The 24,808-nt window shown below is 41.1% G+C and overlaps 1 protein-coding gene and 1 long non-coding RNA gene across 2 annotated transcripts in view; both read left to right on the top strand.

Annotated features, from left to right (window-relative positions):
• Window positions 1-24,808, top strand: part of ZNF558 (zinc finger protein 558) — a 386,595-nt gene that overhangs the window by 348,967 nt on the left and 12,820 nt on the right. The window lies entirely within an intron of this gene.
• On the top strand, window positions 3-9,206 carry LOC126074095 (uncharacterized). Its single transcript, XR_007516903.1, has 3 exons — window positions 3-6,058; window positions 6,374-8,026; window positions 9,121-9,206. It is a non-coding gene; the product is annotated as an uncharacterized LOC126074095 (long non-coding RNA).

Below are 24,808 nucleotides of genomic sequence, written 5' to 3' on the forward strand. Positions count from 1 at the left end.
AAATGAAGTCTTGCCATCCTTGTTTGTAAGGAGGATTTTGGCTATACATTTCCCAAGACATATGTGTTTGTTCTTCTGCCAGTCCATGGTATATTCACTGTTCTTCACCAACACCGTAATTCAAAGGTGTGAATTCTTCACCCTTCCTTATTCATTGTCCAGCTTTCACAGGTACATGAGGTGATTGAAAATATCGTGCCTTGGGTCAGGAGCACCGTAGTCCTTAAAGTGACCTCTTGCTTTTTAACAATTCAAAGAACCATTTTGCAGCAGCTTTTCTCAATGCAGTGTGCCCTCTAATTTCTTGACTGCTGCTTCCATTGTCATTGATTTTGAATCTAAGTAAAATGAAACCCCTGATAACTTCAGTTTTGTCTCTGTCTATCATGACGTTGCTTATTGGTCCAGTTGAGAGGATTTTCTTTTCTTTATTTTGAAGTATATTATTAAAGGCTGTAGACGTTGACCTTCATCAGCAAGTGATTCGTATCCTCTTCATTTCCAGCAAGCAAGCTTGTGTCATCTGCATATTGTCGGTTGTTAATGAGTCTTCCTCCAATCCTGATGCCCCATTTTTCTTCATATAGTCCTGCTTCTCGGATTATTTGCTCAGCATACAGATTGAAAAAGTCTGGTGAAAGGATACAACACTGACGCACACCTTTCCTGATTTTAAACCACGCGGTATACCCTTATTCTATTCGAATGACTTCCTCTTGGTTTATATACAGGTTTCTCATGAGCACAATGAAGTGTTCTGAAATTCCCATTCTTGCAGTGTTACCCATAATTTTGATGCACACAGTCGAATGCCTTTGCATAGTCAATAAAACCCTGGTAAACTTCTTTCTCGTATTCTCTGCTTTCAGCCAGGATCCATCTAACATCAGCAGTAATATCCCCGGTTCCACATCCTCTTCTGAAACCAGCTTGAATTTCTGGCAGTTCCCTGGCGATGAACCGCTGCAACTGCTTTTGAATAATCTTCAGCAGTATTTTAGGTGCATATGATATTAATGATATTGTTTGATAATTTCTGCATGCTGTCAGATTACCTTTCTTTGTATTAGGCATAAATATGAATCTTCCAGTTCGTTGGCCAGGGAGTTTTCTTCCAAATTTCTTGGCATAGACAAACGAGCACTTCCAGCGCTGCATCTGTTGAAACATCTCTGTTGGTATTCCGCCAACTCCTGGAGTCTTGTTTTTTGCCAGTGTCTTCAGTGCAGCTTGGACTTCTTCCTTCTGTGTCATCGGTTCTTGATTATATGGTCCCTCCTGAAATAGTTGAATGTTGACCAGTTCTTCTCGGTATAGTAACTCAGTGTATTCCTTCCATTTTCTTTTGGTGCTTCCTGCATCGTTCAGTATTTTGCCTGTAGAATTCTTCAGTATTGCAGCTCAAGGCTTGAATTTTTTTGTTCAATTCTTTGAGCTTGAGAAATGCCGAGCGTCTTCTTCCCTTTTGATTTTCTACCATCTTGGCACGTATCATTATGATACTTAATTTGTCTTCTTGGGCCACCCTTTGAAATCTTGTGTTCAGCTCTTTTACTTGATCGTTTATTTCGTTGGATTTAGCTACTCAGCATCCCAGAGTAAGTTTCATAGTCTCTCTTGACATCCATTTTCTTTTCTTTCTTTTCTGTCCTTTTAATGATCTCTTGCTTTATTCGTATATGATGTTCTTGATGTCATTCCAGAACTCTTCTAGTCTTTGGTCATTAGTATTCAATGCATCAAATCTATTCTTGAAATGGTTTCTAAATTCACTTAGCATAGTGCTTTCAAGGTTCATCCAGGTCATAGCATTAACGAGAACTTCATTTCTTTTTATGACTGAGTAATATTCTTATTTGTGAATGTACTGCATTTTGTTTATCCATTCATCTGTTGGTGGCCATTTGGGTTGTCTCCATTTTTTGTCTGTTATGAACAGTGCTGCAGTGATCATTGGTGTAAAAGTACCTCCTTACACTCCTGCTTTCAAGCCTTTTTGGTATGTACCTGTTGTTGCTATCGAGTGAGTTTTTGACTGATAGTGACCCCATGTCGCAGGGTAGAACTGCCATTTAAGGTTTTCTACGCTGTAAATGGGAAACCCTGGTGGTGTAGTGGTTACGTGCAACAGCTGCTAACCAAGAGGTCGGCAGTTTGAATCCGCCAGGCTTTCCTTGGAAACTGTGGAGCACTTCTATTCTGTCCTATAGGGTCGCTATGATTCGGAGTCGACTTGATAGCAGTGGGTTTTTTTTTTTTTAATCTTCATGGGAGCAGATCACTAGGTCTTTCTCCTGGGGAACCACTGGGTGGGTTCAAATTGTCAACTTTTCGTTAGCAGCTACATACTTAATTTCTGCCAGCAAGACCCCTAAATAATGGAAATTTTTGGCTCATAGGGTAATTGTATGTTTACCTTTTTGAAGTACCGCCAAACTGTTTTCCACAGAGGCTGTACCATTTTACAGTCCCACTAACAATTTCTCCACATTCTCCCCAACTCTTGCTTTTTGTTTGCCTGACAGTAGTTATCCTAGTAGCGTTGAGGTGGTATCTCATTGTGGTTTTGATTTGGATTTTTCTGGTAACTACTGGCATTTTGTGTGTGACTGGCCTTGAGCATCTTTTCATATGTTTATTGGCTATTTGCATATTTTCTTTGGTGAAATATCTATTTAAACTTCTTGCGGTTTTTCAAATGGTTTGTTTGTCTTTACGTTGCTGAATTGCCATCCAGTTGATTCCAACTCATAGCGACTCAATAGGGCAGAGTAGAACTGTCTCAGAGGGTTTCCAAGGAGTGGCTAGTGGATTTAACTGCCAACCTTTTGGTACACAGCCAAGCTCTTAACCACTGGGACCCAGGGCTCCTTGTTGAGTGGTAGGAGTTCTTTATATATCCTGGATATTAAACCCTTATGAGATATATGACTCTCAAATACTGTCTCCCATTCTGTGGGTTGTCTCTTCGATTTGTTGATAAAGCACAAGGTTTTTTATGTCCAGGCATAAACCAGTAACTTGACATTTACCTCCCAAGTGGTGGATGCCAAGAGCTGGGCAACTCCATTGTGGCAGTGAAGGAGTTTATTAGAAGGACTGACATACAAAGCCAAGCCCTGAGCAGCTGCAGGACCAAAGCAGATCTCTGTGCTCCTCAGGGGGAAGCCATAGGTTTTATACTGGTGGTGGACATTACTGTCTCCAGGCTAGGGGTTACATAGGAATGACTCAGCAGATGGTAGTGAACTAGTGGACCACACAAGTGCGCTCATGGTCGGCCTCACAAAACCTCTTTACCCTTCAGTCTACCCTTCAAGGCTGGCTGTTAAAACCTAACATGTTCCCTCTGTTGTGCCATAGCATGACAGACCCCGTTACCTCCCTCTTGGGAACAGATATAGAAGTGAGGTTGGCCAGGCGCCATATGGTGCTTGCACATGTATAAGAGACAGAGAAAGTTACTGTGTGCTTAGACAGGGAGAAGGTTCCTCTGATAAGGAGAAGGAACTGGGAAAGAGAAGGTGACCCAGTTTTTAGCCCCCTTATCAAAGAATGTTCTGGGCCCAAGGACTTTACTTAGGTAGTCTGGATGTGAGGTGTACAGGCAGATCGTTTCCCCAGCAATCCATCCCCTGATTCGGATCGTGGTGCCAGAAAAAGAAGCAAAGCAGTACCAAGTCCTGGTATGCACATCACTCATTTTGGATGTTGAGCTGCATGTCCATGATTTGGTTCCTAACTCTGGTGAATGCTATATCTGTGCATCGTTTGAGGCAGCATTTAAAGAGGGTTACCAGTAGGACTCTCCCCAGAGAATTCATCAGGCCTACTTGGAGGAGAGATCCCAACTAGTCACCCCCGTCATGGCTTAATCCAAGCTGTGTGAATAGATCAAAGGACTGCATTTGTCCAATCTTAGATACGTGTAACATGTTCTGATTCACTTATGTAAAAACAGCATGTTACTCCCAACATGGCACATTATGTGAACATTACAAATTTCAGTACAAGTAATACAAAAACTCCCTTTCTCAGCACAATTGAACAAGCTGTTACCATTGCCAGACGAGGCTAATTTAGACTTGGTGTAGTTAGTCAATGTATGTTGAACCACCTAGACATATTGTGCAAGTTCTCCATGTCCAGAGTACGTCACCTCAGTCTTAAAAGTACCGTGCACAGAGTCAAACCATCCGGTCTCAAGCTGTTTACATTTTTAAGACACAGAGAAATTTTTTTCTAAAGCTGGAGCACTCCCCACAGGCAGCTTTCATATTTCAAAAGGTGTTTTCCATGAATAATGGAGTCAACTGTATTTATTTACCATGTGATTTTCTCAGTATACCAGGTTACGCATTCATTTGGTCCATGAGGTGTCCTCCAGAGTATGGGGCTACCTTTCATGAATTCTAGCAGGATGGGGCTGAATCTGCTGTCCAAAGCTGAGGGGGCAGGGCTGCCATGCCCAAAGGGCATAAATACGGGTCCTGCCAGGGCCGAGGATGTGGGGTCACCACACAGATGGACTAGGAGAATGGGCCCACCCAGATGCAAGGGAGCAGAGTTGCTGTTTCAGTAGGCCTGGAAGGCAGAGCTGAAGCTTAGGGACTAGGAACCTCCACCCAGAATCTGGAGAATGTGGCCAACGCCCAGCATCTGCAGAGCAGGGCCCTTGCCTAGGTGGTTTCAGAGAACTCAAGATTATTTTCAAGCCTTGCAAGCTAATGTGATGTGTTTTGCTGACTTGCTTGGTGCGTGTTACCCCTTCTTTCCCTGCAATTTCTCCCATTTGTAATGGAAATGTCTGCTTTACGCCTGTTCCATCATTGTACTTTGGAAGCAGATAATTTATAGTCTAGATTTCACAGATAAAGAGGAATTTTGCCTCAGGTAGAATTTGAACTTGGAGTTGATTTAAGACTTTTGGGGTGATATAATGGGGTAAATATATTTTACGTGTGGCAAGGACATGAATTTTGTGGGGCCAAAGGGCAGAATGTTATAGATTGAATTATTTCCCTGAAAAATGTCTGTCAGCTTGGCTAGGGCCATGATTCTGAGTATTGTGTGGTTGTCCACCATTTTGTGATCTGATGTGATTATCTGATGTAAATCCTAATCTCTGATGGTAATGAGGCAGAACTCAATCTACAGGATTAGATTGTATCTTGAGTAGGTCTCTTTTGAGATATAAAAGAGAGATCGAGCACAGAGGAGAGGGACCTCATACCACCATGAAAGAAGAGTCAGGAGTGGAGTGTGTCCTTTGGACCCGTGGTCCCTGTACTGAGAAGCTGCTAGACAAAGGGAAGATTGATTACAAGTACCTTGCCCCGGAACTGACGGAGAAAGCTCCCCTGGAACCAGCACCCTGAATTTGGACTTTTAGCCTCCTAGACTGTGACAGGATAAAATTCTGTTTGTTAAAGCCATCCACTTGTGACATTTCTGTTATAGAAGCCCTAGATAATAAAAGAACCTAGCCTGAGAGTCAGATTAGACTGCTTGAAAAGGAAAATTACTTAAGTGAATATCATGGATTGAATCGTACCCCCAAAATATGTATCAGCTTGCTTAGGCCATGATTCCCAGTATCCTGTGGTTGTTTCCCATTTTGTGATTGTAATTCTATGTTAAAGAGGTGTCATGAGGAGGGAGTCGCTATCGACTACTCCAAACAATTTGTGTCTTTCCATAATGTCTTTATTAATTATTAAGCATACAGGTTCTTGGCTACCCTGGATGCCAGAGGCCTCAGACACCAAAAGGGTGAGAGAGAGGGCAAGCAACTTTACGGTAAACTAACTCCAAAGTCTAAAGTCCAACGTCCAAAGTCCAGACGTCTCTGTCACTCTTGACCACTGTTGAGCTCAGGAGCACTATATCAGGCCTCTGCTTCAGCAAGACTTTCGTCAAGCTAGGGTCGCAGAGGGATGGACTTCCCTTCAGACTGAGTGGAGACCGGCTTGGCTCGAAGGCCAGTTGCCCTTACTACCGAACTCAGCTGGCTCTGGGACCTCGGTTGATCAACCTCTCGCACAGAGTCCTCTGGCAGGTGAAGGGTCTCAAACCACCTCTCCACTGTCTGAAAGTGGGTGACTCTGATATGCTCCAAGCAAAGTTGAGTCTTAGTGGCTCTTCTTTTATACACGTTGGGGCTCTCTGAGTCCTTTTGGTTGGTATTAATAAGTACTTGCTTATGACTTAGCTGGAGCTTTTTGAGCCCATTTGGTTGATATTGATAAGTCCTTGTTTGTGACTTGGTTGGTCCTGGTTCTTCTGTTGATAAAGTTGTTTTTTTTCTCTAGGTTACATCATCATCTTTATCTCCTTTCTTCACATGTTGTTTACTTTTTTCATTTGTTTTCAGCTAGCCTGCTTTCCACAAGAGGATTAGGGTGAGATTGTAACACCCTTACTAAGGTCACACCCCTGATCCAAAGGGAGTTTCCCTGAGGTATGACCTGCACCACTTTTTATCTTTCAAGAGATGGAAGGGAGCAGAGAGAGGGGACCTCATACAACCAAGAAAGCAGCACCAGGAGCAGAGTGTGTCCTTTGGACCTGGGGTTCCTATGCAGACAAGCTCCTAGACCAGAGGAAGATTGATGACAAGGACCTTCCTCTGGAGCTGACAGAGACAGAAAGCCTTCCCCTAGAGCTGGCACCCTGAATTCGGACTTGTAGCCTACTAGACTGAGAGAATAAATTCTTCTTTGTTAAAACCATCCACTTGTGGCATTTCTGTTACAGCAGCAGTAGATAACAAAGACAGTGAAGATCAAAAAATCACTTAGATTTAGCTGCATACATGGTTAATCAGGGATGATAGCATGTGGAATGGGTGGGGTTGGAAAGTGTGTTTCAGTTAGAAAAAAATGAATGTATAATCCATTTTCATCCATTCCTTGATGAAAGTCAGAGGTGAAACCTGTTGCCATTGAGTAAATTCCAACACATAGCGACCATATAGGACAAAGGAGAACTAGACCGTAGCATTTCCACGGACCAGCTGGTGGATTTGAACTGCTGACCTTTTGGTCAGCAGCCAAGGTCTTGACCACTGTGCGATGATGTCTCCTTCGTCAGAGATGATAGAAGCAAAGAAAACAGCATGGGTTGGAGGAGGGGTTGTCATGAGCCAGATTGGAGGAGCCAATGGCAGCAGGTTATTTAGAACCGTGCTGAGTACTCTAGGCTTTTTGAAGGCCAGTGGAGAGCCACTGATGGGCACGGAGCAGGGATGGGTGTCAGTATATTCGTGGTTTAAAACAGAATATTCCACTTCTGGTGCTGCAAACAGACTTTGGAAATGAAACCGGGATTGAACGATGTCAGGCAGAAGCTTGTTATGAACAAGTTAAGGAAGACTGTAGGTGGCCTAGACATGGGGATTGGTTGTGGATCAGGAAGATAGTGGGTGATATATATAGAAGGTTCAAAGGTCATCAGTTGGTAGAATGCTCATTCCTTGAATTACAGGCTGTAAGGCAGTGAATGCTTCTCAACCTTGAATGCTGATGTGGAGAACCTGGGGATCTTGTTAAGATGTGGATTTTGATTCAGCAAGTACTGCATGGGCTTGAGATTGTGCATACCAGACGTGCTGAAAATAATATGTGTAGAAATAAGGATGTGAATTAAAGTGAGAGAGTCCTATTAGAGAAAATAATAAAAGGAAGGGTAATGCTTAAAGGGGAGCCACTGGTATAAAGACCACGTAAAGAGAGAACATTTACACTGAGACTACAAAATAAAAGAGTAGGAGTCAGCTGGGTGAGAAAGTGGGGTGCGAAGAAACAGGAACAGAGATGGGAGAGAGTGCTCCTTAGAGAAAGAGATTTTCTGATATGTTGGTTGGTTGATTATTTTAAGGTTGAAAGAGAAAGTGTTCAGGAATTCCCCCAAACTTCTCAGAAGCTTATGGACTGAGAGCAAAGAAAAAGCAAGGCTGAAGGGGAATGTTACCACAAATTGCAGATTCGAGCCACCTGCTGCAAAGCCAATACTGAGACAGGAGGAGGTAAGCAGCAAGAGGGCTTTATTGAACACCAGTGTACAAGAGACAGAGAGGGTTAAATTTCTCTCAAATTCTGTCTAAACTTAGAGGATTAATTGGAGGGTTTTTATAGGGGGGAGGTCAGGGTTTAGGGGTTTTCAGCAATGTTGGTTTTTCTTTGAGGTAGACATGATGATAAAGTGATCTATTATTGAAGTCCTGCAGTTCTCTTCATGCCATCCTGGAGTCCTGCAAATCTCTTCATGCCATCCTGGTTTCTGTCATGAGATGGATCTAAGCTTTGTTCAGCTACCTCAGTTTTGTGTATTTTTTTCCTTGGGAGAGGACCATAGTTTAATCAACAACCAAAAATTGATTACCTTATTTTTCTTTAAAGGAACAATCATGAGACAGATTCCAGAACAAGTAATTATGTTTCAAAAGCTAGAAACTAATCACAGGTTATACAGCTATACTAAAACACTAGAGAAAAATATTTTCTCTATTATAATACTAAAACAGCAAAGGAAGAAAAAAAAATTTTCTCTACCTCAGGAAGAAATAAATGTTAATTGCAAAAGCAGCAAGGAAAAAAAAAATGAAATGAAAAAAAAATTTTTTCTTTAGCACAACAGAATGGATTTAATTGCACTTAAATAAAAGTCAGTGAAACATTATGAGTTCATTGACCAAACTTGGAAAATATATTCTCCCTAAAAATTGGCCTATATAGATATCAAAAGTATATGTGTTAATCTACTAAGGGCAAAAATACGTAGGTGAACCCACAACTTCAGCTTCGGACCCATGACTCTGTGGAGAAAATCAGGTTGAAGGTTTCCAGCCTGTCCAAGCCTAGATGCTTCTTATCTTCTGGGATGAGTAAGATTCTCCATCTGTGTTGTTGCCAGAAGGAAGAGGCCTGGGGAGCTGTGTGAAGAATGCAGGTGTGTGCTTCAGAAGGCTGGAGGCAGATCCGCCTTAAATGCAGACGCGCTCAGAGCGGAGCATTGCTTTGAGCCTGGGAGGAAACCCTGCCCATGAATGAGCAGAAGGCCAAGAACCAGTGACTTCCACCTTGCTCAACATGTCTTACCCCCATCCTTCTTCCATTTCAGGTCCCAGGTGTGAAACAGGGAGAACTAGTGTACAGTCTAGGCAGCTGGGGACTTAGAGCAGCCGTCTTGTACATCTGAAAATCACAAGTAAGGGTTTCAGCTACCCTGACTGGTGTGTGGAACAAACATTCATCTGCCTCCAGACTGCCTAGTGGCCCTGCTTCCCATCCCTCTTGGGCCCAGAGAGGACATTCACTTAGACTTCGAGAAGCTGGAGCAAGGACATGGTGAGTACTATGGAGAGCTGGGTTATTCTTGCCATAAGGGAGTGAGGCTGGATGTGAATTGTTCGGGGACCAGCTGTGTGCTCTGGCCCCCATGGTTCCTCAGTGAGGTAAAAGGTGGCACAGGAGGCCAAAGGACTGGCCCTAGAAGGCATCCTAAGCCCTGCTTCACTGTCACTGGGCCCTTCGTCTATGTGGCTTTTCAAGGATTGGATGCCTGGTGTCACCCTCCTTATGTGACTCTTGGAGCTGGCACCATGGGGCGATAACATCACCACCCTGGTCCTTGGTGCTCTGTGCTAATGGCAGGATCTCCTAACCAGAGCCTGCAAATGGAGCAGCTCTGGCTGAGGAGGCTAAGCCTCAGGCGCTTCAGGGCCATCCTTGCCCCATCACTGAAAACTGTTCTTGGCTTACACAGGCACTGCAGGCTTTTCAGCGCAGTTCTAACACTATAGCTCCAGCTCTCATACTGTGTGATGGGTAAAGAGGAGGGGAGGGAGTTCACAGGAGCAGGTCTTGACTGTTTTATGGGGCCCTGGATGGGATTTGGTGTTCTTATGACATTGTCACCAAAGGAATGACACTGGGGAGAGTGAGTCCAGATGGATTCTGTTGCTGTCTCCAGACACATCGTTTTTCCAGTGTGTGAGAACCACAAAACCCCAGTCTGAGTCCTTGTTCCCCCACTTACCTATACTTAGCCCAAAAAAAAACCAAACCCAACCCATTGCCATCGAGTCAATTCAAACTCATAGCGACCCTGTAAGGATAGAATAGAACTGCCCCATAGTATGTCCAAGGTTGTAATCTTTGCAGAAGCTAACTGCTGTATCTATCTCACACAGCAGCTGGTGGGTTTGAACCACCAACCTTTCAGTTAGCAGCCAAGTGCTTTAAACTGTGTGCTGCCACGGCTCCTGTACCTAGATTTGGTATTAAATCCCTGTAATTTTTGACTCCCAAAAATCCTCACAATTGGACCAGTGAGCAACATGATGATAAACGGAGAAAAGACTGAAGTTGTCAAGGATTTCATTTTACTTGGATCCACAAACAACAGCCATGGAAACAGCAGTCAAGAAATCAAAAGACACATTGCATTGGGTAAATCTGCTGCAAAGGACCTCTTTAAAGTGTTGAAGAGCAAAGATGTCACCTTGAAGACTGAGGTGCACCTGACCCAAGCCATGATATTTTCAATTGCATCATCTGCATGTGAAAGCTGGACAAAGAATAAGGAAGACTGAAGAAGAATTGACACCTTTGAATTGTGGTGTTGGGAAAGAATATTGAATATACCATGGACTGCCAAAAGAATGGACAAATGTGTCTTAGAAGAAGTACAACCAGAATGCTCCTTAGACGCAAGGATGGCAAGGCTGTGTCTTACATACTTTGGGCGTGTTGTCAGGAGGGATCAGTACCTGGAGAAGGATATCATGCTTGGCAGAGTACAGGGTCAGCGAAATAGGGGAAGACCCTCAACGAGGTGGATGGACACAGTGGCTGCAACAATGAGCTCAAGCATAAGAACAATTGTGAAGATGGCTCAGGACCAGGCAGTGTTTCGTTCTGTTGTGCATAGGGTTGCTATGAGTCGGAACCGACTCAACGGCACTTAACAACAACAACAATTTTTGAAAGCTTGCCACAGTCTTGAGGTAGAATCTAAAATTATTCTTTCTTGCCAGAGAGTGATGTATGATGTGTGTATTTAAGTTCTTGTGTTTACAATTTCCACCACTGGCGGAAAACTTCTAGATGAATTGTGGGTTTCTACTGAGAATTTTGTAATTTAGTGGGCATAAAACTTCTTAATCACAGAGGAATACCTGTTTCAACTGTTGCAAAAGTTACTCTAAAGCTCACATAGACCTTGAGAAGGTTCTTAAAGGCTCCTGTTCCATTTAACAAGTCATACCAACCCCTAAAGTGTTAAATATTTTAGTCATTCGAGAAAATCCTCACAACTGAGATAAAATGTATGTACAGACTCTGGCATCCCTGGTCACTGTGTTTAGAAAGAGAGCTCTAATTTACATTTTTACCATTTGCACAATGTAGTGTTAGACTGTTAATAATAGACCCAATGATTACATTTAAATGGTTTCGTGATTACAAATGGCAATTCCCAGTAAAGACATTAAGTATGTCATCTCATGTATATCTTATTAAAAAGTACAGTTGATTTTACTTAAATTATACTTTTACGATAGATAACATCTTGACAGTTCAATACTCAATATGAACTTTAAAAGTATACTTTACAACAGAGAACCCGTGAGGGAGCAGGGGAGCAGTGGGGTGCAGACCCCAAATTCTCATAAAAAGACCAGACTTAATGGTCCGACTGAGCTTGGAAGGACCCCGGTGGTCATGGCCCCCAGACCTGTTGGCCCAGGACAGGAACCATTCCCGAAGCCAACTCTTCAAACAGGAATTGGACTGGACAGTGGGTTGGAGAGGGGTGCTGGTGAGGAGCAAGCTTCTTGGATCAGGTGGACACTTAAGACTATGTTGGCATCTCCTGCCTGGAGGGGAGATGGGAGGGTAGAGGGGGTTAAAAAAAAAAAAATTTTTTTTGTGACACAAAAAGAGAGAGTGGAGGGAGGGAGCAGGCTGTCTCATTATGGGGAGAGTAATTGGGAGTATGTAGCAAGGTGTATGTAAGTTTTTATGTGAGAGACTGACTTGATTTGTAAACTTTCACTTAAAGCACAATAAAAATTATTAAAAAAAAAACCCACCCCAAAACTTTAAAAAAAAAAACATCATTCATAAAAAAAAAGTATACAAAGACTTGTTCTTACTCTTGTCGTCATCCAACCTATTCTTCTTCTACCAGCTCCTTTTCGATAATCAGCTTTATTGCTTTGTGAGGCATCTTGCCAGCGTGTATGTAAAAGGAAGCAAAATATACACAGATGTTTTTATTTACTTTGTGACATAAAAGGTATCACGCGTTATCCTGGAGATCTTTTCACAACACTGGTGACACCAAGTGTGCAGGCTGCAACTGCACTCCAGATGGTTTTCAAACTTGTGACCATTTGGAAGGAGAATGCCAGGCCTTTACTTTAAGGTGCCTCTGGTTGGCTTTGAGCCGTCAAACTTTTGGTTAGTAGTACGGCTGCTAACCAAAAGGTCAGTGGTTAGAATCCACCAGGCGCTCCTTGGAAACAATATGGGGCAGTTCTGCCCTGTCCTATAGGGTCGCTATGAGTCGGAATCAACTCAATGGCAACGGGTTTAACGGGTTATAGCGCTTTTTAGCGCTTAACCATGTGTGCTACCAGAGCCTCCATTCACAACAAACCAATATAAAAATAAAAAATCCAAACCCACAGCCCTGGTGTCAGTTCTGATTCATGGCAACCCCAGGTGTAATACAGTATAACTGAGCTCTATAGGGTTTTCATGGCCATAATTTTTAAGGAAGCAGATTTCCAGGCCTTTCTTCCACTGCACCACTGGGTGGGTTCAACCAGCCAACCTTTTGGTCCAGGGTAAAATATTTGTGCAACCCAAGGACCTTCTAAAAATATATGTTGGTGTTAGGTGCTGTTGAGTAGATTCCAACTCGTAGTGACCCTATGTACAACAGAACGAATCACTACCCATCCTGTGCCATCCTTCACAATCATTGTTATTCTCAAGCCCATTGTTGCAGCCACTGTGTCAGTCCATCATGTCGAGAGATTTCCTCTTTTTCCGCTGACCCTCTACCAAGCATGATGTCCTTCTCCAGGGACTTATCTCTTGTCAACGTGTCCAAAGTATGTGATACGTAGTCTCACCATCCTTGCTTCTAGGGAGTATTCTGGTTTTACTTTTTCCAAGACAGACTTGTTTGTTCTTTTGACAGTCCAAGGAATATTCAGTATTCTTCACCAACACTACAATTCAAAGTTGTCAGTTCTTCTTTGGTCTTGTTTATTCATTGTCCAGCTTTTGCATGCATATGAGGCAATTGAAAACACCATGGCTTGGGTGAGGCACACCCTAGTCTTCAAGGTGACATCTTTGCCTTCGAACAATTTAAAGAGATCTTTTGCAGCAATTTGCCAAATGCAATGCGTCATTTGATTACTTTACTGCTGTTTTCATGGGTGTTGATTGTGGATCCAAGTAAAATGAAATTCTTGACAACTTCAGTTTTTTCTCCTTTTATTGTGATGTTGCTTATTGGTCCAGGTGTAAAGATTTTTGTTTTCTTTACGTTGAGGTGCAATCCATCCTGAAGGCTGTAGTGTTTGATCTTCATCAGTAAGTGCTTCAAGTCTCCTTCAGTTTCAACAAGCAAGGTTGTGTCATCGCATAACGCAGGTTGTTGATGAGTCTTCCTCCAATCCTGATGTCGTGGTGTTCTTCATATAGTCCAGCTTCTTGGGTTATTTGCTCAACATAAAATTTAATAAGTATAGCGAAAGGGTACAGCCCTGATGTACACCTTTCCCGACTTTAAACCATGCAGTTTCCCCTTGTTGTGTTCAAACCACTGCCTCTTAGTCTATGTACAGCTTCCTCATGAGCACACTTAAGTGTCTGGAATTCCCGTTCTTTGCAATGTTGTCCGTAATTTGTTATAATCCACACAGTGAATGCCTTTGTCATAAAACACAGGTAAACATCTTTCCAGCATTCTCTGCTTTCCGCCAGGTTCCATGTGACTTCAGCAATGATATCCCTTGTATCATGTCCACTTCTGAAGCCAGGTGGAATTTCTGGCGGTTCCCTGTTGATGTACTGCTGCAGCTGCTTTTGAATGATCTTCAACAAAATTTTACTTGCATGTGATATTAATGATATTGTTCGATAATTTCCACATACGGTTGGATTATCTTTCTTTGAAATAGACATGACTATATAGATCTCTTCCAGGCTGTTGCCCAGGTAGCTGTCTTCCAAATTTCTTAGCATAGATGAGTGAGCACTTCCAGTGCTGCATCCGTCTGTTGAAACATCCCAATTGGTATTCCATCAATTCCTAGAGACTTGTTTTTTGCCAGTGCCTTCAGTGCAGCTTGGATCTCTTCCTTCAGTACCATCAGTTCCTAATCATATGGTACCTCCTGACGTGGTTGAATGTTGACCAATTTTTTTTTTGGTAGAGAGACTCTGTATTCCTTCCATCTTCTTTTGATGGTTCCTGCATCATTTAATATTTTTCCTGTAGATTTTAGTCTTTAATATTGCAACTCGAGTTTTGAAATTCTTCAGTTCTTTCAGCTTGAGATATGCCGAGCACGTTCTTCCCATTTGGTTTTCTATCTCTGGGTCCTCACATGTCATTATAATACTTTGTCTTTTCGAGCCGCCCTTTGAAATCTTCTGTTCAGCTCTTTTACTTCATCATGTCTTCTTTTTTACTTTAGCTACTGTATGTTCAGTAGCAAGTTCAGAGTCTCTTCTGACATCCATTTTGTTCTTTTCTTTTTCTCCTGTCTTTTTAATGACCTCTTGCTTTCTTCATGTATGATGTCCTTGATGTCATTCCATGACTCTTCTGGTCTTCAGTCATTAGTGTTCAACCCATCAAATATATTCTGGAGATGGCCTCTAAATTCAGGTGGGATTTATTCAAGGTCTTACTTTGGCTCTCGTGGATTTATTCTAATTTTCTCCAACTGGAGCTTGCCTATGAGCAATTGATGGTAAAGTAGAGGGTCAGTGAAAATGAGGAAGACCTTCAACGAGATGGTTAGGTGCAGTGACTAACAGTGGGTTTAAACATAATGATTATAAAGATGGCTCAGGACAGGGCAGTGTTCTGCTGTTTTATACAGAGATGACACGAGTCAGAGGGATAAATCCCTGGAGAAGGACATTGTGGTTAGTAAAATAGAGGGTCAGCTAAAAAGCGTTAAGACCCTCAACAAGATGGATTGACACAGTGGCTGCAACAATGGGCTTAAGCATAAAACAACAATTGTGATGATGGATCAGCACCAGGCATTGTTCCGTTTTTTTATACATAGGGTTGCTATGAGTTGGAACCCACTTAACGACACCTAACAACAACAGTGTGGTCAACTGATTTTTAATAAGCATACTAAATCCATCCAGTGGGGGAAGATAATCTTCAGTAAATGGTACTGGGAAAATTGGATATACACATGTAGAAGAATGAACCAGCATCCAACCCTTACAGCATACAGAAAAACCAATTCAAAATGGATAAAGGACCTTAATCTTAACACTAAATCTGTGAGATTCCTAGAAGAAAATGTAAGGACAAAGCTGGCAGTTTCTGACAGTTCCCTGTTGATGTACTGCTGCAGCTGCTTTTGAATGATCTTCAGCAAAAATTTACTTGCATGTGATATTAATGATATTGTTTGATAATTTCCACATTTGATTGGATCACCTTTCTTTGAAATAGATGTGAATACAGATCTCTTCCAGTCAGTTGGCCAGGTAGCCCTCTTCCAGATTTCTTAGCGTAGACCAATTCAAAATGGATAAGGGACCTTAATCTTAAAACTAAAGCCATAAAATTCATAGAAGAAATTGTAGGGACAAAGCTGGCAATTTTTGGCAGTTCCCTGTTGATATACTGGGTTTTTGTGATGCCATGGATTTTGTGATGGACTATTAATAGATTTTGTATTTTAAAGCTGTTTTAAGATTGCAGAATAATTGAGTGGAATGTACAGAGTTCCCATATACCCCTGCTTCCTCCTGCTTCCCCTTAAGGTTTCCCTATTATAACAGCTTGCAGTTGTATACTATGTTGATACATGATTATTAACTAAAGAACGTAGTTTATGTTAGGGTACACTTTTGCGTTCACTTAATGCAGTTGCACAGATGCATAATGTCATGTGTTCAGCGTTATAGTATCCTACAGAATGGTTTTACTGCCCTAAAAATTCCTCGTGTTCCACCTATTCATCCCGTTCCTTCCTCCCCCAAAGCCCCAACAACTACTTCTCTTTTTACAGTCTCTATACTTTTGATTTTTCTGCAGTGTTGTATGGTTGGAATCATATAGTATATAGCATTTTCAGATTGGCCTCTTCTACTTAGCAATATTCATTTAGGCTTCTGTCATGTCTTTTCTTGACTTGATAGCTTGTTTCTTTTTATTGGTGAATAATATTCCTGTGAATGAACTCATCACAGTTAGCTTATCCATTCATCAGTTGAAGGGAATTTCAGTTGATTCCGCTATTTGTCAATTTTTATTTAAAGCTATTACACACATTTGTGTTCTGGCTTTTGTGTATACGTATGTTTTCAACCCATTTGGTTCCGTATTATCCATTTTTTCTTCCGTGGATCATGCTTTTCACTGTTGTATCTATAAAGTCATCGCCAAACCCAGTGTGTCATTTAGGTTTTTCTATTGTTATTTTCTGAGTTTTATAGCTTATGATTGGTTATTAGTTTGGTAAGTTTTTTGTTTATTGTATGGGATTTTTTCCCTCACGTGTCTGTCGGTTTGTCGTACTGTGGGGGCTTGTGTGTTGCTGTGATGCTGGAAGCTATGCCACTGGTATTCGGATACCAGCAGGGTCACCCATGGAGGACAGGTTTCAGCTGAGCTTCCAGACTAAGACAGACTAGGAAGAAGGACCCGGCAGTCTACTTCTGAAAAGCATTAGCCAGTGAAAACCTTATGAATAGCAGCGGAACATTGTCTGATATAGTGGTGGAAGATGAGCCCCCCAGGTTGGAAGGACTCAAAAGATGACTGGGGAAGAGCTGACTCCTCAAAGTAGAGTCGACCTTAATGACATGGATGGAGTAAAGCTTTCGGGACATTCATTTGCTGATGTGACACGACTCAAAATGAGAAGAAATAGCTGCAAACATGCATTAATAATTGGAACCTGAAATGTACGAAGTATGAATCTAGGAAAATTGGAAATCATCAAAAATGAAATGGGATGCATAAACATCAATATCCTAGGCATTAGTGAGCTGAAATGGACTGGTATTGGCTATTTTGAATCGGACAATCATATAGCCTACTATGCTGGGAATGACAACTCAAAGAGCAATGGTGTTGCATTCATCGTCAAAAAGAACATTTCAAGATCTATCCTGGAGTAAAACACTGTCAGTGATAGGATGATATCCATACGCCTACAAGGAAGACCAGTTAATATGACTGTTATTCAAATTTATGCACCAACCACTAAGGCCAAAGATGAAGAAATAGAAGATTTTTATCAGCTGCTGCAGTCTGAAATTGATTGAACATGCAGTCAAGATGCATTGATCATTACTGCTGATTGGAACGTGAAAGTTGGAAACAGAAGGATCACTAATTGGAAAATATGGCCTTGGTGATAGAGACAATGCCAGAGATCGAGTGATAGAGTTTTGCAAGACCAATGACTTCTTCATGGCAAATACCTTTTTTCACCAATATAAACGGTGTCTATACACATTTTTTTTTTATATACACATGGACCTCACCAGATGGAACACACAGAAATCAAATTGACTACATCTGTGGAAAGAGACGATGGAAAAGCTTAATATCATCAGTCAGAACAAGGCCAGGGGCCGACTGTGGAATAGACCATCAATTGCTTATATGCAAGTTCAAGCTGAAACTGAAGAAAATGGGAGCAAGTCCACAAGAGCCAAAATATGACCTTGAGTATATCCCACCTGAGTTCAGAGACCATTTGAAGAACAGATTTGTCCCACTGAACACTAGTGACCGAAGATCAGACGAGTTGTGAAATGACATCAAGGACATCATCCAAGAAGAAAGCAAGAGGTCACTGAAAAGACAGGAAAGGAAGAAAAGACCAAGATGGATGTCAGAGGAGACTCTGAAACTTGCTCTTGAGCGTTGAGCGGCTAAAGCAAAAGGAAGAATTGATGAAATAAAAGAACTGAACAGAAGATTTCAAAGGGCCTCTCGAGAAGACAGTATTATAATGACGTGTGCAAAACCAAAAGGGAAGAACACGCTCGGCGTTTCTCAGGCTGAAAGAACTGAAAAAAAATTCAAGCCTCGAGTTGCAATAGTGAAGAATTCCATGCAGAAAATATTAAATGACGCAGGAAGCATCAAAAGAAGATGGAAGGAATACACAGAGTCATTATACTAAAAAGTATTAGTCAGTATTCAACCATTTCAAGAGGTGGCATAAGATCAGGAACTGATGGTACTGAAGGAAGAAGTCCAAGCTGCTCTGAAGGCATTGGCGAAAAAGAAGGCTCCAGGAATTGATGAAATATCAATTGAGATGTTTCAACAAACAGATGCAGCGCTGGAGGTGCTCACTCCTCTATGCCAAGACATATGGAAGACAGCTTCCTGGCCAACTGATTGGAAGAGATCCATATTTATGCGTATTCCCAAGAAAGGTGATCCAACTGAATTCAGAAATTATAGAACAGTATCATTAATATCACATGCAAGGAAAATTTTGCTGAAGATCATTCAAAAACAGTTGTAGCAGTACATAGACAGGGAACTGCCAGAAATTCAGGCCAGTTTCAGAAGAGGACGTGAAACCAGGGATATCATTGCTAATGTCAGATGGATCCTGGCTGAAAGCAGAGAACACCAGAAGGATGTGTACCTGTGTTTTATTGACTATGCAAAGGCATTCGACTGTGTGGATCATAACAAACTATGGACAACACTGTGAAGAATGGGAATTCCAGAACACTTAATTGTGCTCATGAGGAACCTTTACATAGATCAAGAGGCAGTTGTTTGGACAGAACAAGGGGTTACTGATCGGTTTAAAGTCAGGAAAGGTGTGCGTCAGGGTTCTGTTCTTTCACCGTACCTATTTAACCTGTATGCTGAGCAAATAATACGAGAAGATGGACTATATGAAGAGGAACGGGGCATCAGGATTGGAGGAAGACTCATTAACAACCTGCGTGATGCAGATGACACAACCTTGATTGCTGAAAGTGAAGAGGACCTGAAGCACTTACTGATGAAGATCAAAGACCACAGCCTTCAGTATGGATTACACCTCAACATAAAGAAAACAAAAATCCTCACAACTGGACCAATGAGCAACATCATGATAAATGGAGGAAAGATTGAAGTTGTCAAGGATTTCATTTTACTTGGATCCACAATCAACTGCCATGGAAGCAGCAGTCAAGAAATCAAAAGATGCATTGCATTAGGCAAATCTGCTGCAAAGGACCTCTTTAAAGTGTCGAAGAGTAAAGATGTCACCCTGAAGACTAAGGTGCGCCTGATCCAAGCCATGGTATTTTCAATCACATCATATGCATGTGAAAGCTGGACAGTGAATAAGGAAGACCGAAGAAGAGTTGATGCCTTTGAATTGTGATGTTGGTAAAGAAAATTGAATATACCGTGGACTGGCAAAAGAATGAACAAATCTGTGTTGGAAGAAGTGCGGCCAGAATGCTCCTTAGAGGCAAGGATGGCGAGACTGTGTCTTACATACTTTGGACATGTTTTCAGGCAGAATTCATCCCTGGGGAAGGACATCATGCTTGTCAGAGTACAGGGTCAGCAGAAAAGAGGAAGACCTTCAATGAGGTGGCTTGGCACAGTGGGTGCAACAATGAGCTCAAGCATAGCAATGATTTTAAGGATGGCGCGGGACTGGGCAGTGTTTCGTTCTGTTGTGCAAAGCGTCGCTATGAGTCGGAACCAACTCGAAGGCACCTAACAACAACAACATGGGATTTTGTACATGGACAATCACATCGTCTGAGAACAAAATTTTATTTTCTCTTTACCATTCTATATACCTTCTCTTTCTTTTTATTGTCTCAGTGCATTGCCTAGGGCTTCTAGTTCAATGTTAGATCAGAGTGATGAATAGGATCTTTGTTGCCTTGTTTCTAATCTTAGCAGGAAAGGGTCTTGTTCTTCACTTACAATTATGATCTTAGTGTAGGTTTTTTTGTACATTCCTTTCGTAGTCTGTGAAAATTTTGTCTTTTACCTGAGAGTTTCTTTTGTTGCTCTCTTACTATTTGTTCAAGTTGTAGGGATAATTCTTTTATTCTGGCCCTTTCTTCTTTTTGTATGTGTGTGTTTATTGATACAAATCGACCTCTGAGCACTGCTTTAGCTGTGTCCCAGAGGTTCTGTTAGGAAGGGTTTCATTCTCATTCGATTCTATGAATTTCTTTATTCCACCCTTAATGTCTTTTATAACCCAATTGTTTTTGAGCAGGGTATTGTTCAGTTTCCAAGTGTTTGATTTCTTTTCCCTGCTTTTTCTGTTATTGATTTCTATTTTTATGGCCTTATGATCAGAGAAGATGCTTTGTCATATTTCAATGTTTTGGATCCTGCTAAGGCTTTCTTTATGACCTAATATGTGGCCTATTCTAGAGAATGTTCCATGTTGGGTAGAAAAGAAAGTATACTTGGTTGCTGTTAGGTGGAGTATTCTGTGTATGTCTGTGAGGTCAAGTTGGTTGATTGTGGTATTTAGATCTTCCCTGTCTTTATTGAGCTTCTTTCTGGATGTCCTGTCCACCAAAAGTGGTGTGTTGAAGTCTCCTACTATTATTGTAGAGCTGTGTATCTCACTTTTAAAATGCTGATAGTTTGTTTTATGTATCTTGCAGCCCTGTCATTGGGTGCATAAATTAGTATGGTTATACCCTCCTGGCATATTGTCCCTTTAATCATTATATAGTGTCCTTCCTTATCCTTTGTGGTGGATTTAACTTTAAAGTCTATTTTGTCAGAAATTAATATTGCCACTCCTGCTCTTTTTTGACTGGTGTTTGATATATTTTTTTCCATCCTTTGAGTTTTTGTTTGTGTCTCTAAGTCTAAGGTGTGTCTCTTGTAGGCAGCATATAGACGGATTGTGTTTTCTTACCCATGCTGCCACTCTGTGTCTCTTTTTTGGTGCCTTTAGTCCATTTACATTCAGCATAATTATGGATAGGTATGAGTTTAATGCCGTCATTTTGATGTCTTTTTGTGTGTTGTTGACAGTTTCTTTTTTCCACTTAATTTTTTTGTGCTGAGTATTTTATCTTTATATATTGTCTTTTCCTCTTATTGTGGTTGATTTTGTTTCTGCTGAGTTTTTTTTTCTTGTATTTTATTTTAATGAGTAAATTGTTAGTCTCCTTTGTGGTTACCTTAATATTTACCCCTATTTTTCCAAGTTTAAACCTAACTTTTATTTCTTTATATCACCTTGTCTTCTTCTCCATATGGAAGATGTATAACTACATTTCTTAGTCTCTATTGTTTTAATGCTGTCCTCTTTTACATAATGATATTGCTGTTTCCCTGTTTTGAGCTTTTTTTAATCTTGACTTATTTTTGTGTTTTCCCTATCTGGGTTGACATCTGGTTGGTCTCTCCTGTGGTCTAGTCTTGGGTTGATACCTGATATTATTGATTTTCTAACCAGAGAACTCCTTTAGTGCTTCGTGTAGTTTTCGTTTGGTTTTTACAAATTTCCTAAACTTCTGTTTATCTGGAACTGTCCTAATTTTGCCTTTATATTTGAGAGACTTTGAAAGAAGTACAACAAGAATTCTCCTTAGAAGCAAGGATGGCGAGACTGCATCTTACATACTTTGAACATGTTGTCAGGAGGGATCAGTCCCTGGAGAAGGACATCATGCTTGGCAAAGTACAGGGTCAGCAGAAAAGAAGAACAACCTCAATGAGGTAGATTGACACAGTGGCTGCAACAGTTAACTGAAACATAGCAAGGATTGTGGGGATGGTGCTGGACCCAGCAGTATTCCGTTCTGTTGTGCATAGGGTCACTATGAGTCGGATCGGACTCATCGGCACCTAAGTATGAGAACATCAGAGACCGTTTTTCTGGATATATGATTCTTGCCTGGCAGTTTTTTTTCCTTCAGTGCTTTATGTAAGTCATCCTATTGCCTTCTTGTCTGCATGGTTTCTGCCGAGGAGTCTGAGCTTAGTCTTATCGACTCTCCTTTGTAGGTGACTTTTCGTTTTTCCCTAGCCACTCTTAAAATTCTTTTTCTTTGTTTTTGGCAAGTTATGTGTTGTATGTCTTGGTGACTTTCAGTTGAGATCTACCTTATGTGGAGTGTGGTGAGCATCTTGGGTAGATAATCTTCTCATTTTTCGTGATATCAGGGAAGTTTTCTGTGAACAAATCTTCAACAATTCTCTCTGTATTTTCTGTTATCCATACCTGTTCTGGTACTTTAATTACTGAAGTTTTTTTTTTTTTTTTCATCATGAATCAGCACTAGATTTTGTCCAGTGCTTTTTCTGCATATATTGATTTTTTTTTTCTTCCTTCCATATCATAGCCTGTTGATATGATTGATTACATTGATTTTTCCAATGTTCAACCATCATTGCATACCGGGAATACTTCCCACTTGGTCATAGTATATAATTTTTTTTGTTGTACTCTAGATGAAGATTTACAGTTTCTCATTAAACAGTACATATACTGTTTTATGATATTGGTTAACAACCTCATGATATGTCAACAGTCTCCCTCCTCAAACTTTGTTTCCCTGTTACCAGCTTTCCTGTCCCCTCCTGCCTTCTAGTCCTTGCCCCTGGGCTCGTGTGCCCCTTTAGTCTCATTTTGTTTCATGGGTCTGTCTAATCTTTGGATGAAGGGTGAACCTCAGGCTTGAGTTCATCACTGAGCTAAAACGGTGTCCGGGGACCATACTTTGAGGGTTTCTCCAGTCTCTGTCAGGCCAGTAAGTCTGGTCTTTTTTTCAAGTTAGAATTTTGTTCTGCATTTTTCTCCAGCTCTGTCCGGGACTGTCTATTGTGATCCCTGTCAGAGCAGTCAGTGGTAGTAGCCGGGCACCATCTAGTTGTACTGGATTCAGTCTGGTGGAGGCCGTGGTAGTTGTGGTCCATTAGTCCTTTGGACTAATCTTTCCCTTGCATCTTTAATTTTCTTCATCCTCCCTTGCTCCTGAAGGGGTGAAACCAGTGGAGTATCTTAGATGGCCTCATACAAGCTTTTAGGACCCCAGACGCTACTCACCAAAGTAGAATATAGAACATTTTCTTCATAAATATAGTGTATAATTCTTGTCAAACGTTGTTGAATTCAATTTTCTACTATTTTGTTGAGGGGATTTGCATCTGTGTTCTTGAAAGACAGTGGTCTGTAGTTTTTCTTTCTTGTAATATCTTTGGTTTTGCTACTTTGGTAACACTTGCCTCATAAAATTGGCTTGTAAGTATTCCCTCTACTTTGGTTTTCTGGACGAGATAGGGAATTGATATACTTACTTTAAATGTTTGGTATAGTCGAATTCAATACTAAATCCATCTGTGTCCAGTGCTTTCTATTTGGTAAGGTTTTTGCTTACTGATTTAATTATTTAGTAGGTATAGGCATATTCAGATTATCTATTTCTGCTTATGTACTGTTTGGTATATTGTATTTTCCAAGGCATTAGCTCCATTTCATCTAGGATATCAAGTTTCTAAGGAGCCCTGGTGGCGCGCGCAGATGGTAACAGAAAGGTTGGGAGTTCATATCCACCCAGCGTTCTGCAGAAGAAAGACCTGGCAATCTGCTTCTGTAAAGATTATCCAAGAAAACCTTGTGGGGTGGTTCTACTCTGTCACATGGAGTTGCTATAATCATAAGATACATTGTTATTGTTATTATTTTGAACAAACTGATAGCTGTTGATCAGTTAATAAAAGATTTTATTTTACCTTATTTCATTCTCCAGTCTCTTCCTTTCCTCATTTAGATCTGAGTGTCTCATCCATAACATTTTCCTTCTCTCTGGGGAACATCTTTTTTTTTTTTTTTAAGAATTACCAGTTCATAAAACATTTACCAGTTCAGCTTTTTTCAGGTGTACAATTTAGTGATACAGTGCTGTACAACTATCACTCATAATAATTGCCAGATTTCCCGTTCTGTTACAGTGTTGTTGTCGTTTTTCCTAGCATTCGCTTTGGAGTCTTTCTGACAGTTTCCATCTGCCTGCTTACGTTAACCGTCTGTTGCTGTATTTTGTATATTTTGTGAATTAGAGTCCCTAGCATGTTAATCATTGTTGTTTTGAATTTCTGGTGGGATTATTCTGAAATCTCTGCCATATCTTAGACTGGGCCTGATGCTTGCTTTTTCTGTGTGAACCATGTCTTTTGTCTTTAGTGTGCCTTGTAGTTTTTAGTTGAAAGCCAGAGATGTTTCTGTTTTGTTCACTGCTGTACAGGTAGTCACCAGATTACAAATGAGTTCCATTTATAAGTCTGTCTTGAAGAAGAATTTGTATGTAAGTCAGAACAGTTAGGTACAGTTCATTTCTAGTATCAGTCAAATGTCTTAAAACCAAAAACCCACTGCTGTCGAGTCAATTCTGACTCATAGCGACCACCCTATAGGACAGAGTAGAACTGCCCCATAGAGTTTCCAAGGAGCGCCTGGTAGATTTGAACTGCCGACCTTTTGGTTAGCAGCTGTAGCACTTAACCACTACGCCACCAGGTTTTCCATGTTTATCTTAGTATATAGTGTACCTTTCTATGC

Source organism: Elephas maximus, chromosome 3 (assembly GCF_024166365.1).
Source record: "Elephas maximus indicus isolate mEleMax1 chromosome 3, mEleMax1 primary haplotype, whole genome shotgun sequence".
Classification (NCBI taxonomy): Eukaryota; Metazoa; Chordata; class Mammalia; order Proboscidea; family Elephantidae; genus Elephas; species Elephas maximus.